Genomic DNA, 12,294 nt, shown 5'->3' on the forward strand with positions numbered 1-12,294 from the left:
AGGACAGAGACCCTTTATGTTTGCGGACTGCAAAAACTCCAACGCTCACGTGCGTGGGCCCTGAACTACCGCAGCGGTGCCAGGAATGTGACATGCCGACATCCCTTTACGATTAGGGATATTGTTATTTAGGGAAATGCTGGGAGTTGTAGTCCCACATCAGCTTTTTAGCCACAGGTTGAGAGCACAGTCCTGATTACATGGTAGCTGGCGGCAGATCTCCTGAATTCCTAAAACACATCAAAGTCCTCCCTCCCCCCAAAACAAAACTTGGACAGCAAAGTTGGCAGGGACTCACCTGCGAGCGGTGGCTGTGATCCTGTCGGCCTCCCTCACTGCCGCAGCAGCATTGTGCTGTGAGCCTCCAGCTGACTCAGGCAGGGCTTGTGCCCTTTGTTTCAGGGGAGGTCACAGCTTATTTCATCGGTGACGTGGGGAGGGACTAAAATGTTTTTCTTCCTTGAAGTTGGTTTTAGATCATGGTATTCATTACTGGTGCAGAAGTCACGTCAGTAGCCAGTCAGAGCAAGTTTTCACCATCAGGGCTGCATGTCATCCTTATGACAGTTTTTGTCGTCACCCCCCCCCCCCTCCCTTTTTGCAGTACAATTGCATAATATTGTGGAACTGCTATAACTGGATTACAGAAGCTGCAAAGAACATGATCCATGTAAGGGTCTATTCACACGTCCGTTTTTTTCTTTCCTGATCTGTTCCGTTTTTTGCGGAACAGATCTGGACCAGATCTGTACCCATTCATTTTCAATGGGTCCTGAAAAAAATCGGACAGCTCAATGTCTGATTTTTTTTCAGGACCCATTGAAAATGAATGGGTACAGATCTGGTCCAGATCTGTTCCGCAAAAAACGGAACAGATCAGGAAAGAAACAACGGACGTGTGAATGGACCCTAAGGCTACTTTCACACGTCAGTATTTTTCTATATCCCGATTTTCTGTCCGTTTTTTGCGGATCCGTTGTTCCTGAAAATGTTTCCGTATGTCATCCGTTTTTTGCGGATCCGCAAAAAACGGAAACATGTATAAATTTCAATAAGCAAATAAAGTTGTTTGGATTTCTTTGAAAAAAAATTGAAAAAAAATAAGTGAATAAAAGTTTATAAAATAAAAATTTAATTTCCAGGAACGGAATCCGCATAAAACGGATGACATACGTAATGACATACGAATGTCTTCTGTTTTTTGCGGATCCATTGACTTTGTATTGTACCAGGATCCGATTTTTGCAGAAAAGAATAGGACAAGTTTTATATTTTTTCGGACATGCGGAACCGAACAACGGAAACGGACAGCACACATTGTGCTGTCCGATTTTTTCCAGGACCCATTGAAAATGAATGGGTACAGAACTGGTCCAGATCTGTTCCGCATAAAACGGAACAGATCAGGAAAGAAAAAACGGACGTGTGAATGGACCCTAATTCTGTACTTCTGCCCATACCAGCTGCGCCTTGTGTCAGATTGGTTAGAAGAACACAGTCGGAAGAATAGTGTCATAAAGACCTTACAGGTTTTTTCTAAAGGGAGTCTGTCATCAGCTTCATCGCTATACTGCCGAGCATAGTGCCTGATGGACAGTGTGTTATCCTTTACTTCAGGGGTCCAGTTCTCTAGATAGACGTGAGACCCAGACCTATCTGACATTGATATGACATAGCAATATGCCATCAATGTCCCATATAGGAATAACCCTTTAAGGCTTTACCCACTTTTTTCCCCCTGTGGCATTGTATCTGCAGTGTATTATAGTAGCAACAAAGTGGGTGATATTTGACAAAATCTTATCCAAATGCTACGGAACAAAATATGTTCCGTAAATTGACATGAGGATTTTAAATCCGTAGCATGCCAGTTTAAAGGGATTATTAAAACTCGAGCAGCCGCTGTAAATATTCAAACAAGGGAGAGTAAATAGCGAGGTGGCACTGCTTCTGTCCTACTTTTACTGTACATGTGTCTCATATAAACACCTTCCGTCCCAGACAAACAATCCAAATTTTCGGTTGTGCTCAGCCCAACAAAGTCCTTAAAATGATGCAAATATAGAAGAAATAGGCGGCACTCACCCATTTGGGCTTAAAAACGTCTTCACCTTTATTTCAACAAACTTGCGGTAAAAACAGAAGGTTATGGGACGGACAGCGATCTCACACACATTATGTTGCGACGACGGCCGCGTTGCGCAACCTGCGCTTCCTCTGGCCACTGACATAATGAAGTGGTCGTGTCTCCCTTTTGTATACGTCATCATGTAGGTGTGTCGTGCAGAATCACGGTATTAACCCTACATGGTGCTAATACAAATAGCAAACACTGCTGATTAATATTAACACATATCAATTATAAAAACACACTCATATCATTAAGGCCCAGAGGGCCCATTGCTCCTGAGCGTATTATCCACCTGGCTTCTTTCCTCAAAAGCATACGGTGTCTGTCTCCTCCTTGCGGGCAATGGGGAACTGTTTCTATCCCTGCAAATCTCAGACATCTCGGGTTACCTCCATGTACTTCATTTACATGCTCAATTCGACGGAGGCATCCCCTTCCAGAACTGATGGAGTTAACATGTTCCCTGAATCTTTCGTATAAGTGTCTTATTGTCTTGCCTACGTAGAAGCGGCCACAGTGACATATTACCAAATACACTACATACATGCTTTTGCAGTTAATGAAATTCGTTACTTTGTGATGCGCAATTGCCGCATTTATAATTCCCTATTGGGCGTATTTCCCTCAGCCAAGTGGTAGGTTTTTCTTCTATAAACCGTCTCCTCACTAAACGATCCCTAATCGTGTGGCTTCTCCTAAAAGCTATAATAGGTCTAGTCTGGGAGTATTCTTTTAGACTGTCATCTTTTTTCAAAATGTCTCAATTCCTGAATATAGCCTTTTTAATGGCATCTGCCATCGGGCTATATTTAAAAGAGAAGGCAAATCTCTTATCTTTCTCCTCCTTTTTCATTTTTCTTTTTCTTTTTAAAAGGTCCTGTTGGGTGACATTAGCTGCTTTGTCCATAGCTTCGTTCAACATGTCATTGGGGTAACCTCTCTCTCTGAGGCGTTTTTTCAACTCAGCGGCTTGTGACTCAAAGCCCTCCTCTGTGTTATTAATCCTTCTTAATCTTATGAACTGACCATAAGGGACGGATCTTTTAACACTCAAAGGATGAAAGCTGTCATAGTGCAGCAAGGAGTTGGTCGCCGTGGGCTAACGATAGCCCCCCGTGACCAACCCATCACCAGTCACCACGTCACATCCAAGAAATCCAACTTGTCGCCCCCAAAATTTGCTGGTAAACATCATGTTCATGTCATTCACCATGTTCAAATATGTGACAAATTCCTTACATTGAGATTCAGATCCTGACCACACCATAAATATGTCGTTGATATATCTTAAAAATAAACGAATATAACACAAAAAGGGGTTACCAAGTGAAAAAACAAATCTATCTTCCAATCTAGCAAGGTATATATTTGCAAAGTTGCATGATACAGGCGTCCCCATCGCCGTTCCCTCTCTCTGTCTGAACCATTGGTTCCCAAATCTGAACACATTATTGGAGAGAACAAAATTCAATTCTTCCCTAATAAAATCACCATACTGACTTCTCTTTTTAGATATGCTGAGTATATCCATAACTGCCCTTACTCCTTTCTCTAATGGTATACGGGTTGTGGTAATGTGAACAGTGCTGGAAGGTGTGTTGTCCCACTTCAGGTACCTCAGATGGGTGAGACAGATAAAATCCAGAGAGTGGCAGTAGTCTCAGCAAAGCATAGTCTGCCGAGACATTTTTGTATATGTTTTCTGGGCTGGATTTTACTTGGACTGGTGGCTAGGCTTGGTAGAGGGAGTTGCCAGTCGACACCCTTCCAGTACGGGTTTTCCTTTCTACCTGAGGTGATCGCAGGTAAGGCCTGCTGTAATCAGGCTGGCATAAAGCGCCTCAGAGTAGGTCAGTCTGGGAGAGTGTGTTACCTGTGGACAGAGGCCTGGAGGCTCTGTCAGTGTGGTCCAAGCCAGGAGGGCTGAGAGACCACGATTCCCCAAGAGACACTGGACTGGAGACAGTGGGCGTACTGTGCTCTGTACAGCCAGGAGGCGGTGGGACATTGGCTCAGAAAGCCGTATGTGTTCACAGGGTGTTCACAGGGACTTAGGTGAGTCAGGGATCTGTTTGATTAGTTAGAGCCCAGCCGGGCGAGTGTTTATTATTTTGTATTATTGTCTATGTTTATGCGGATGTGCCGCAATAAAGCACCGTGTTTGGATCTTAAACTTGGTGTCCTGAAGATATCTGTGAGAATGACCCCCGAAAGAGAGCTGATCCCTTACAGGGTGTATAAGCATATTGAAATCCTACTGCCACTGGAAATCTTCCAGCGCCAGGAGGAAGTCATTGTGTCCTGCAGATATATGCTATCAATGTCCCATATAGCAATAACCCTTTAAGGCTATACCCACTTGTGGCAGATATGCTGTAGATTTTCCCCTGTGGCATTGTATCTGCAGTGTATTATAGTAGCACCCAAAGTGGGTGATATTTGACAAAATCTTATCCAAATGCTACGGAACAAAATATCTTCCGTAAATTGACATGAGATGAGGATTTTAAATCCGTAGCATGCCAGTTTAAAGGTGTTATTAAAACTCGAGCAGCCCCTGTAAATATGCCAGCCATATAAGCTATACTCACCGCTTTTCTCCTCTGCCACTTCCAGCACTGAGCTCCTGGCTTCAGCGATGACGTCCCATGCGCTGCTGCGGCCAGTGTTTGGCTGCACGGCGACCTGTGTGCATGGATGTCACTGCTACAGCCAGTAAGATGATGTCTGCGGTGGAGAGGACGAGAGCGCAGCGCTGGAATTGGTAGGGGAGAAAAGAGTTCAGTATGGTTTCTTTAGTTTTATTTTATCACATTTACAAGGGCTGACCCAATTTATATTGAACTTGAACAACCCTTTTAAACTCTGGATTTTAACCTTTAATACTTGTGCCCACCCCCGCTTAATTTTCCTATACAGCATTGCCAGAAATCCATATCATTTAGAGAGTGGCTTGACATCGTATAAAAATAAAAAACAAACACTCACCTTTTGACAGTCTCGCCGTCCCCGCCATTTCTGATTGGCTGGCAGCAGTCATGTAAGTGTATATGGAACTTTGTCATTTCTGGTCTGAAGGCAGATGGAAATGACAGGCACATGAGCCCTGATGTTGGAGCGGGAGGACAGTCAAAAAGAGAAGGCCTTTTTTTCTTGTTTTTAACCCTGTCCAGCTACCTTCTAGAAATTAAATAAATCTTTAACAACCTTTCAACAGCATAATGTTTACGGTCCAGCATGTTAATTTTTTTTTTTTTTCTTAATATACAGTCAGGTCCATAAATATTGGGACATCGACACAATTCTAACATTTTTGCCTCTATAACCACCACAATGGATTTGAAATGAAACGAACAAGATGTGCTTTACCTGCAGACTGTCAGCTTTAATTTGAGGGTATTTACATCCAAATCAGGTGAACGGTGTAGGAATTACAACAGTTTGCATATGTGCCTCCCACTTGTTAACCACCTTAGCCCCCAGTGCTTAAACACCCTGAAAGACCAGGCCACTTTTTACACTTCTGACCTACACTACTTTAACCGTTTATTGCTCGGTCATGCAACTTACCACCCAAATGAATTTTACCTCCTTTTCTTCTCACTAATAGAGCTTTCATTTGGTGGTATTTCATTGCTGCTGACATTTTTACTTTTTTTGTTATTAATCGAAATTTAACGATTTTTTTGCAAAAAAATGACATTTTTCACTTTCAGTTGTAAAATTTTGCAAAAAAAAACGAGATCCATATATAAATTTTGCTCTAAATTTATTGTTCTACCTGTCTTTGATAAAAAAAAAAATGTTTGGGTAAAAAAAAAAATGGTTTGGGTAAAAGTTATAGCGTTTACAAACTATGGTACAAAAATGTGAATTTCCGCTTTTTGAAGCAGCTCTGACTTTCTGAGCACCTGTCATGTTTCCTGAGGTTCTACAATGGCCAGACAGTACAAACACCCCACAAATGACCCCATTTCAGAAAGTAGACACCCTAAGGTATTCGCTGATGGGCATAGTGAGTTCATAGAACTTTTTATTTTTTGTCACAAGTTAGCGGAAAATGATGATTTTTCTTTTTTTTTCTTACAAAGTCTCATATTCCACTAACTTGTGACAAAAAATAAAAACTTCCATGAACTCACTATGCCCATCAGCGAATACCTTGGGGTCTCTTCTTTCCAAAATGGGGTCACTTGTGGGGTAGTTATACTGCCCTGGCATTCTAGGGGCCCAAATGTGTGGTAAGGAGTTTGAAATCAAATTCTGGAAAAAATGACCAGTGAAATCCGAAAGGTGCTCTTTGGAATATGGGCCCCTTTGCCCACCTAGGCTGCAAAAAAGTGTCACACATCTGGTATCTCCGTATTCAGGAGAAGGTGGGGAATGTGTTTTGGGGTGTCATTTTACATATACCCATGCTGGGTGAGAGAAATATCTTGGCAAAAGACAACTTTTCCCATTTTTTTATACAAAGTTGGCATTTGACCAAGATATTTATCTCACCCAGCATGGGTATATGTAAAAAGACACCCCAAAACACATTCCCCAACTTCTCCTGAATACGGAGATACCAGATGTGTGACACTTTTTTGCAGCCTAGGTGGGCAAAGGGGCCCATATTCCAAAGAGCACCTTTCGGATTTCACTGGTCATTTTTTACAGAATTTGATTTCAAACTCCTTACCACACATTTGGGCCCCTAGAATGCCAGGGCAGAATAACTACCCCACAAGTGACCCCATTTTGGAAAGAAGACACCCCAAGGTATTCGCTGATGGGCATAGTGAGTTCATGGAAGTTTTTATTTTTGTCACAATTTAGTGGAATATGAGACTTTGTATGAAAAAAAAAAAAAAAAATCCTCATTTTCCACTAACTTGTGACAAAAAATAAAAAATTCTAGGAACTTGCCATGCCCCTCACGGAATACCTTGGGGTGTCTTCTTTCCAAAATGGGGTCACTTGTGGGGTAGTTATACTGCCCTGGCATTTTCCAGGGGCCCTAATGTGTGGTAAGTAGGTAAATGACCTGTGAAATCCGAAAGGTGCTCTTTGGAATGTGGGCCCCTTTGCCCACCTAGGCTGCAAAAAAGTGTCACACATGTGGTATCTCCGTATTCAGGAGAAGTTGGGGAATGTGTTTTGTGGTGTCATTTTACATATACCCATGCTGGGTGAGAGAAATATCTTGGCAAAAGACAACTTTTCCCATTTTTTTATACAAAGTTGGCATTTGACCAAGATATTTATCTCACCCAGCATGGGTATATGTAAAATGACACCCCAAAACACATTCCCCAACTTCTTCTGAATACGGAGATACCACATGTGTGACACTTTTTTGCAGCCTAGGTGGGCAAAGGTGCCCAAATTCCCTTTAGGAGGGCATTTTTAGACATTTGGATACCAGACTTCTTCTCACGCTTTGGGGCCCCTAAAATGCCAGGGCAGTATAAATACCCCACATGTGACCCCATTTTGGAAGGAAGACACCCCAAGGTATTCAATGAGGGGCATGGCGAGTTCATAGAAAAAAATAATTTTTGGCACAAGTTAGCGGAAATTGATTTTTTTGATTTTTTTCTCATAAAGTCTCCCTTTCCGCTAACTTGGGACAAAAATTTCAATCTTTCATGGACTCAATATGCCCCTCAGCGAATACCTTGGGGTGTCTTCTTTCCAAAATGGTGTTATTTGTGGGGTGTTTGTACTGCCCTGGCATTTGAGGGTCTCCGCAATCATTACATGTATGCCCAGCATTAGGAGTTTCTGCTATTCTCCTTATATTGAGCATACAGGTAATGAGATTTTTTTTTTCCGTTCAGCCTCTGGGCTGAAAGAAAAAAATGAACGGCACAGATTTCTTCATTCGCATCGATCAATGTGGATGAAAAAATCTCTGCCAAAAAAAGAAAAAGGAGGGGAAAGGCGTCTGCCAGGACATAGGAGCTCCGCCCAACATCCATACCCACTTAGCTCGTATGCCCTGGCAAACCAGATTTCTCCATTCACATCAATCGATGTGGATGAATAAATCATTGCCGGGATTTTTTTTTTTATATATACAAAGTGTTTGCCAAAGTATATGAACACCGCCACCTCCTCAGCTCATATGCCTCGGCAAACGTATCTTTTACTGCAGAGGAGAAATCTCGTCTTGCAGCGCCGCATACACTGACTTGCGTGTAATCTGACAGCAGCGCAATGCTTCTGTCCGAATGCACATCAGTGCTGCAGCTAGTCGATCGGTTGGTCCACCTGGAAGGTAAAAAAAAAAAAAAAAAAAAGAAAAAACCAGGCCGCAACGCAATAAATTTATTAACTTTTGAACAGAACATATTAAACTTTTTTTAAACTTTTTTAACTGAACGTTAACTTTTTTACTTACCGGTATTTTTTTTTTACCTTTATAGAACAAACCTCTCCTTCCCCATGGGACAATGTGCAAAGCGCAAATCGCCCAAAGATGTGGCGAAGTACGTTATGCACTTTATCCCAGGTGAAATGAGAGGTTTGCAGCAGCTGTGAGTAAAAGGGCCCTAATAGCCCTGTGTGCCTGTCCTGTGAGATGCAATCCCTATGCTAGGTGTACCTGTGTGTGGTACTTCCGGAAACACTCACCAAAGCATAGGGCAGGGTGGTCAGGACAGAAATAGCGGGTGTCACACCTTATTCCACTCCTGCTACAGACACGACATCTTTTTCGGGTGACGGTTGGGTTGAGGTACCAGGAACGACACTGGGGAAATGTCGCTTGTGTAGACGGCTAACTACACTGGTGGATGGGGCCACGGAACCTCCTGGATACAGGAGGTTCTCGATGATCTCTTCCTGGAATTTGAGGAAGGATCCTGTTCTCCCAGCCTTACTGTAGAGAACAAAACTATTATACAGCGCCAATTGAATCAAATATACAGACACCTTCTTATACCAGCGTCTGGTTCTGCGGGAAACTAAATGCGGAGACAACATCTGGTCATTGAAGTCCACCCCTCCCATGAGCGCATTATAGTCGTGGACACAGAGGGGCTTTTCAATGACACGGGTTGCTCGCTCAATTTGGATTGTCGTGTCTGCGTGAATGGAGGAGAGCATGTAAACGTCACGCTTGTCTCTCCATTTCACCGCGAGCAGTTCTTCGTTACACAAGGCAGCCCTCTCCCCCCTTGCAAGACGGGTGGTAACGAGCCGTTGGGGGAAGCCCACGCGACTAGTTCGCGCGGTGCCACAGGCGCAAATCCGTTCTAGAAACAAATGCCTAAAGAGGGCCACACTTGTGTAAAAATTGTCCACATAAAGATGGTACCCCTTGCCGAATAAGGGTGACACCAAGTCCCAGACTGTCTTCCCACTGCTCCCCAGGTAGTCAGGGCAACCGACCGGCTCCAGGGTCTGATCTTTTCCCTCATAGATCCGAAATTTGTGGGTATAGCCTGTGGCTCTTTCACAGAGCTTATACAATTTGACCCCATACCGGGCACGCTTGCTTGGGATGTATTGTTTGAAGCCAAGGCGCCCGGTAAAATGTATTAGGGACTCGTCTACGCAGATGTTTTGCTCGGGGGTATACAAATCTGCAAATTTCTGGTTGAAATGGTCTATGAGGGGCCGAATTTTGTGGAGCCGGTCAAAAGCTGGGTGGCCTCTGGGACGGGAGGTGGTGTTGTCGCTAAAGTGCAGGAAACGGAGGATGGCCTCAAATCGTGCCCTGGACATAGCAGCAGTGAACATGGGCATGTGATGAATCGGGTTCGTGGACCAATATGACCGCAATTCATGCTTTTTAGTTAGACCCATGTTGAGGAGAAGGCCCAAAAAAATTTTAAGTTCGGAAACTTGGACTGGTTTCCACCGGAAAGGCTGGGCATAAAAGCTTCCCGGGTTAGCGGATCTAAATTGTGTGGCATACCGGTTTGTCTCTGCCACGACTAAGTCCAAGAGCTCCGCAGTCAAGAACAGCTCAAAAAATCCCAGGGCCGAACCGATTTGAGCCGTCTCAACCCGAACTCCAGACTGGGCGGTGAAAGGGGGAACTAATGGTGCGGCTGAAGTTGGTGACTGCCAATCAGGGTTTGCCAGCACCTCAGGGACTCTAGGGGGTCTACGGGCCTGTCTGTGCGGTGGCTGCGACGGGGTAACTATTGCACGTGCCACCGTACCAGCTTCATCTGCCCTTCTGGTGCTCGCCACTTCACCATGTTGTACGGCAGTGCTGGTACTAGGTCCAGGGAGGGCTGCGCTGCTGGTGTATGCCTCACCACGTGATCCGGCAGCGACAGCCCCACTCTGCTGCTCTTGAAGCGGATCCTGCATAACCTGTGGTCTAGCGACACGGGGCCTGGTACGCCTGGTGCTATCAGGGACCTCCACCTCCTCGTCCGAACTTTGGGTCAGAGAGCCACTGCTTTCTACAGGTTCATATTCTGACCCGCTAGATTCATCAGATGAGGGTTCCCACTCCTCATCCGACTGGGTCAGAATCCTGTAGGCCTCTTCAGAAGAATACCCCCTGTTTGACATTTTGGACTACTAAATTTAGGGGTATTCCCTGAGACTACCCAAGAAAAAAAGCAAACCTGTCTTACAAAAGGGGAGGCTAGCGAAGTACCGGAGGCCGCTGCGGTTGATAAAAAATATCAAAACAGATTTTTTTTTATCGCCGCAGTGCGTGTAAAATGAATGTGCAGTGATCAAAAAAATATATATTTTTTGTCACTGCGGTGGGGCGGGCGTGGGTGAACGCACGTGTGGGCGACCGATCAGGCCTGATCGGGCAAACACTGCGTTTTGGGTGGAGGGCGAGCTAAGGTGACACTAATACTATTATAGATCTGACTGTGATCAGTTTTGATCACTAAGGCTACTTTCACACTAGCGTTCGGAGCGGATCCGTCTGATGTTTCATCAGACGGATCCGCTCCGATAATGCAGACGTTCGCATCCGTTCAGAACGGATCCGTCTGCATTAAAACTTAGAAAATTTTCTAAGTATGAAAGTAGCCTGAGCGGATCCGTTCAGACTTTACATTGTAAGTCAATGGGGAACGGATCCGCTTGAAGATTGAGCCATATGGTGTCATCTTCAAGCGGATCCGTCCCCATTGACTTACATTGTAAGTCTGGACGGATCCGCTCGCCTCCGCACGGCCAGGCGGACACCCGAACGCTGCAAGCAGCGTTCAGGTGTCCGCTTCACTGAGCGGAGCGGAGGCTGAGCGCTGGCAGGCGGATGCATTCTCAGTGGATCCGCCTCCACTGAGAATGCATTGGGGCCAGACGGATGCGTTCGGGGCCGCTCGTGAGCCCCTTCAAACGGAGCGCACGAGCGGACACCCGAACGCTAGTGTGAAAGTAGCCTTACAGATACTATAAAAGTACAAATGCTGATTAGCGATACGCTAAACAGCGAATAAGTGACTGCGGTGCGGTGGGGTGGGCGCTAACTCACGCTAAACTACCTACCAAAGGGGCCTAAACTATCCCTAAAACCTAACAGCCAATACTAGTGAAAAAAAAAAGTGACAGTTTACACTGATCACTTTTTTTCCTTTCACTAGTGATTGACAGGGGTGATCAAAGGGTTAATTGGGGTGCAGGGGGGTGATCTGGGGCTAAGGTGTAGTGTTGGTGTACTCACAGTTCAGTCTGCTCCTCTGCTGGATCCAACCGACGAAAAGGACCAGCAGAGGAGCAGACAAGCCATATAACAGATCATATTTACTAATATGATCTGTTATATGACTTGTGATTGGATTTTTTGAAAATCGCCAGCCTGCCAGCCAATGATCGTTGCTGGCAGGCTGGTGACGAACTTGTTCTTTTAATTTTGCCGGCCCGCGATGCGCATGCGCGGGCCGGCTTTGAGCGAAATCTCGCGTCTCGCGAGATGACGCGTATATGCGTGATTGTGCGCAGCGCTGCCACCTCCGGAACGCGAATCTGCGTTAGGCGGTCCGGAGGTGGTTAATCAGCATAGATCTATTAGGTTGAAAAATAAAATGGTGTTTTATTGTGAAGAAAAAAATGATTATGAAATTCTCTATAATGATATCCTCTAGTGAACTTTGCCTTACTTTTTATTAGACTATGACGCAATCATTCTTCATGGTTTTTGTATGATTCAGCTTCTCTCTATGGTGCATTGCTTGGAGACTGAAACTTCT

General features: G+C 44.7%; 1 protein-coding gene across 2 annotated transcripts in view; it reads right to left on the minus strand.

Moving 5' to 3' along the window:
• The window catches only part of PLA2G7 (phospholipase A2 group VII), a 43,196-nt gene extending 42,779 nt beyond the window's left edge, over positions 1–417 (minus strand). For both annotated transcript variants that reach the window (XR_005778136.1, XM_040427305.1), the window contains exon 1: positions 299–417. The gene's annotated coding sequence lies outside the window, so the exon portion shown is untranslated. The remainder of the gene's footprint in view (positions 1–298) is intronic.
• Positions 418–12,294: the final 11,877 nt, after the last annotated feature.

Source organism: Bufo bufo, chromosome 4, assembly GCF_905171765.1.
Source record: "Bufo bufo chromosome 4, aBufBuf1.1, whole genome shotgun sequence".
NCBI lineage: Eukaryota > Metazoa > Chordata > Amphibia > Anura > Bufonidae > Bufo > Bufo bufo.